This window comes from Phyllostomus hastatus, unplaced genomic scaffold (assembly GCF_019186645.2).
Source record: "Phyllostomus hastatus isolate PE091 unplaced genomic scaffold, TTU_PhHast_1.1 phas_scaffold_78, whole genome shotgun sequence".
Lineage (NCBI taxonomy): Eukaryota > Metazoa > Chordata > Mammalia > Chiroptera > Phyllostomidae > Phyllostomus > Phyllostomus hastatus.
In genome coordinates this window covers 13,630,038-13,635,552 of record NW_025334041.1, presented here as the reverse complement: position 1 = coordinate 13,635,552, position 5,515 = coordinate 13,630,038, and positions in this window count along the sequence as shown.

The window sequence follows — 5,515 nt, the reverse complement described above, 5'->3', positions numbered from 1 at the left end:
AATATGTAAAATCCTGTGAAACCTGCTTTGTTTAGAATGCTCTCAATTACATGATAAGGGTCCAAGCAAGAAGTGAGTTTGTTCCTCAAAGTTTTGTAGCCCTTTAGCTAACAGACCCTGACTCAGAAAAGCCCTCATAGTACTTTGTATGTTATCTATTGTTTGATCCTTACTGCCTGACAATGATTAATGAGCTTTACCTGTATTCCTGTGCAAAATGAACCCAATAAAAGCCCATTGAGGAAAAGGCTCTTGGCCCTTCTCCTTTGAGAGATTGGCCACCTTTCCTCCCCAAACAGATCATGTCTTAGTAGACTTATTCTCATCCGTGGGGGCCGGGGGGCTCTGCAGGTGGAGCCCCCACACACTGGTATATGCTACAAAATGGATAAACCATGAACACATTATGCCAAATGAAATAATACACACACAAAAAAGCAAATATTGTATAATTCCACTTATAGGAGGTACCTACAATAGGCAAACTCAGAGAGACAGAAAGTAGAACAGAATTTTGTGGGGGCTGGGGGAAGGGGAGTGTGGGGGTTAGTGTTTAATGAGTAGAGATCATCTTTTGGGGATGATCAAAACTTTTGGAAATGGACAGTGGTGATACCTGTACCATATTATGAATGTACTTAATGTCATTCAATTATGCACTTAAAACTGGTTAAAGTGGTAAATTCTGTTTACCACAAAAACATAGTCTCATTCAAAATTCCTAACAATCCCATCAGATGAGTTACACAACTAATAAATGGATCTGAACACACAGGCTGACTAGCAAGCCCAGATTCTTTGCCCGTATTTTTAAAAAGAGAGAGGACATTACAATGAGACTCCACATACCCATCACTTGGCCTCATCGATGATCTGTTTATGGCCAATCTTATCTGTTCCTCCACCCACTCTGTGCCCTACCCCTCGGGTATTTGGATGCAATTCCCAGACATCACTAATCTGTAAATATTTCAGCATACATCTCTAAAAGAATAACTTTTAAAAATAAATAAATAAAAGAATAATTTTTAAAAGCCTTGTAACACCTAAAATCTAACAATTTCTTAATCTCATTGATTATTCAGTTACTGTTCACATTTCCCAACTTGCCTAATGATTTTTTAGGTTTGTTTGAATTAGGCCTCACACACAGCCCACGCAGTGCATTGGTCCTTACGTTCCTGTCCTCCAACACGAAGTCCCCCCTCCATCTTTTGTTCTTGTTGTCCTGAGAGTTTTTGTTTGTTTGTTGTAATGATGTGCATTGTGTGTCCTGTGGAGTTTCTCCCAGTGCAGATTTTGCTCTTTTTACCCTACAGAGTCAGTCCATGTGTCCCTTTGTCCCCTGTGACTCCCGGCACTGGTGGCTCTATCTGGAGGCTTCACCAGTGGCAGGATCTGCTGTTTTGGCAGGAGGAGCTCACAGGTGTTGTGCTCTGTGTTCCCAGCAGGAGGCCAGAATATCCAGATGCCTGTTTTGTTGTTCATGATGTTAGCTGTCATTGATAATTATTGCCCAGATCATGAATTCACCCAGGACTGGGAAGGATGATGTGCCCTCTTTATGTATTAGCTGGAATCCTTTTAAACAGAAAATTTTTTTTTTCTTTCTCAAATTGTTGGTTACCAGGCTACAGGTTGTACAGGAAGAGTAAGATGAAGACTTGAATATTTCCCTTTATTTACCAGTTTTCAAAATGCTGTGTTTCCTGGCAGTGCATTTTATTTGCCTTAATAGCATTGTGGACTCACGCATTTGAAGCTATTTGATGTGCTTCAATCTGCTGTAGTTACTGTGGCAGGCAGAATAATGCTCCTCAAAGATGCCCATGCCCGAATCCCAGGAACCTGTGACTGTGTTATGTCACAGGGCAAAGAGGAATTAAGGGAGCAAATGGAAGGAAGAACGCTAATCAGCTGACCGTGCAATAGGGAGGTATCCTGGACAGTCTGAGTGGGCCCAGTGCACTACTTTCTAAGGGCCCTTAAAAGCGAAAGAGGGAGGCAGAAGAGGGGGTCGGACTGATGCAGTATGAGAGCTCTGCCATTTCTGGCTTTGAAGCTGGAGGAGATTGGTCATGATCCAAGGAAACAGCCTCTAAAAGCTGGAAAAGACAAGGAAACGGTTTCCTCTAAAGCTTCCCACAAGGAATGCAGCCCTGCTGACATCTTGACTTTTAGCTCAGCGAGCCCCGTGTTGGCCTTGTAATCTACAAAACTGCAACTTGGTGCTGTTTCAAGGCACTAAATTGTAGTTCTTTGTTACAGCAACAATAGAGAACTAATACGGTCGCTATCCTTACTGATGCTTCTATCAACCCACCTTTGTTCAGTGTTCTCTTTTTCCAAGGGACTCCCAAGTCCTTGAGTTGTCTTGCTTTCTGGTATGAGAAGATGTTCTTGGCCCACCTACTGCTAAACTCTCAGAATTTGACTTCTTCCTCAACTTCCTTTGTTCTCTTGATGAAAACCAGGGATTTTAAGTAGAAAAATCCAGTCTTTACCCTTTCTGTCTTCTCTGCAGCACTTAACACTACTCTCATTCTTTTCCTAAAGACACCGGTCCTCCCTCATGACCACAGAATTCGGTCCCAGTGCCCTTCTTGGGTCTTCCTGCCTAACCCCCTATGACTGTCCTCAGGCCTCATTTCTTCTCTGTCCACTCTCTTCCTCAGTAGTTCCACCCGTGCCATGCCTGCCCCCCGCACCAATGGCTCCCGAACCTGTGTTCCTCCTCCTCCTCCTCTCCCTGTCTCCTGGCACCAGGACCTCATTTCTGACTACTTGCTGCTAGTCACTACCCATACAAACTGCCTGTACCTCAAGTCCATGGCAAAACCATTACTTCCATTCTCCCCCAACTCTTCACTATTTCTGTTCTTTCTGACACTTAGATTTAAACTCTGGGTGCTATTTAAAAGCCTTGCTTGCTCTGAAACTCTCCTAAAACAAGAACTAGAACTGCCACCATATACTTAATTTTGATATTTTAATTTTTGATTTGTTTTTGCCATAAGAAACAAGATTTTTCAAGTTTGTTTTGCCCTTGAGCCTCCACCCATGGCCACAGACCCCCACAAGAAGCCATGTAATCGTCAGAGGTTGCTTCGCGAGCAGGGGGTTAGCTGGTGTGAAGATCTAACAGTCTCCAGATAAACTGGTGTAGGGGTGTGGCCTTCTTATGGGGTTACAACACTTGACGTCTTTGCCAAGGCTGCCTCTTCACAGAGAAAGCTCAGGTGGTCCCTGCCAATGCTTCAGCAGCTTTCCCCTCTATGCCCCATGTCGACCAGCCCTATTTCATTTTCCTTAGAAATATTAATATCTTTAATCTGGTGACTGGCAAAATTACTGACACATAAAATCAAAAAATTAACTGAGATGGATATCTACTAAACTAGCAGTATATCTAGCTAGGAGACAAGCTATAAATTTCTATTTAACACTTGGTATAACCCTTAAGAAATACCACTTGAAAACAACTATTTGTGTATGTGCTGTGATGCTCTATGTGGGCCTTAAAGCCTGTGCATCACTGTGGAGCCTAGCGCCCTCTTGTGTTCACTGCAGAGCACAGCCGGCTCTCCATGATTTCCCAATCATACATCTGAACACATCTTTTATTTTGCAGGAACTGAGAAAAGAACGTGAAATTCCTTAGATGCCGTATGTTCTCTCTCATCCTACTTTTTCCAACACTCTCATTTGCACATTCGTTCCCTCCAGATCTCCCATATTATATTGACCCTGTAACTTGTTAGTAAATCATCTAAATTTACATCCATGTAATTTTTGTTCTTCTAAGAAACGCTATCTTATATGAGGCATCAAAGCACGCTGTACGGGTGGGCGGATGGGACGGGAGAGGACGCAGTCAGGTGCGTCAGGTGATACAGGCAGTGGGGGAGGCGGGGCCGATGAGGAAGAGGAGAGCTGGGAGGCTCGTGGGCTCGTGTGTGCCCTTTAAATAAGGCCCCACGTTTTGAAAGAGTCTGGAGAACGACATAAGATGGGTGTGCTGACCACAGACCCTGACAGCGATGGATTTTAAACCTCCGTTCTTATTTTCACCAATTGAGCCACTTGGCTAAGTTATTTAACCTTCCTAATCTCAAATTTCCTAATCTGTAAAAAAACAATAGTATGTTCCTCCCAGGGCTTTGAGGAGGACTGGCTGAGATAATGTATGTAGTATATTTATAGTATACAAATTGTGTATTTAAAAATACATGTTAAACTAAAATAACAGACTTAAGGCAAATGTGATACAAAAAGGCCAAGTCAGGACAATGTAAAAATTCTTCTTTTTGTAGAGGGGCATCCTGAGTGATTCTGAAAGAGGAAAGGACATGTTTCTCTGGCAAATGGTAACTTAAAAATAGTGTCGTGGCTCTAATCCCATTGAGGAAAATGTTTAACTTCCGGAGCAAGTTGGCCTCCTTTTTTTCCTCTTTTTTCTTTTCTTTTTTTTGTGAAAGGCGTGGAACTGACTGTGGAAAGAGGGACAGACTCACAAGCTCTTCCCACTCCTCAAACAGCAATGACGACTACAAATCAAAGAGCAGGACATTTGTGCCCTCATCCAATGTTAAGACCCAAACAAATAGGCAAGATACACTAAAGAGAATTAATGTATATATAGTCATAAAATTCTTAATCCTGATAACCAAAATAAACATTCACTTCTGCACTCCGGCCAAGACCCTTAACAAACAGGCCAATCACAGTAACTGTCAGCTAACAGTAACTGCACCCCGCCACCCCCCCCCCCCCCCAGCTACTTCCCCCTTGAGAGCCTGGAGCTAATGAAGCGGGTCCTCTCGAGGCTGTTTTTGGAGTAAGAGAAAGCCATGGATTAGGACGGAGATGGGGACCTGAAGACGACAAAGTGGCTTGCTTTAGAAAGCTCTACCTATCAGGGATAATTAATAAGGTAATTGGATTACCCCTGCCGTCATTGAAGGGGAAGTGTCAGCTAGTTTGTAACCAGAGAAGACACCTGCATTCAGGCTGCCTGTCACTACCAAATCCAATAAGCAATGACAGCAATTGAATATTTTATGGGCGCTTTATTCAGATGGCCGGCGATCCGAGAAGATGGCAGGTTCATGCCCTAACAAACCATCTTGCCTTCTCTTTCCTGGACAGATCTTTTATAAGGAGGGTGGGGCAGGATAAGCAAGGTACAGTAAGGGCTTTGAAATTCAGCAATTGCAAATTCCTGTCCTGGGCAGTTAGCTGTCTCCAAGGGGGAGGGGTAGTCGCCTGCTTCTTCCTGGTACAGATGTCTCCAGGAGGTAATCTCTAGCCAGTGCCCCAGGAGGTCAGCTGCTTTTCCCAGGTGCCAGTATGGGCCTTATCTGTAGTTTCTGAAATGAAAGCTTAACATACACATTACCTGATAGATTTATGGCTATTTACCTTAAGCTAAAATTTTCCAAGTCTTAAGTCCCCTAGCAAGTTGATAGCAGGTGTAGACGCAAAAGAGAAGGGAGTGTGAAAGACAAGTTATGTT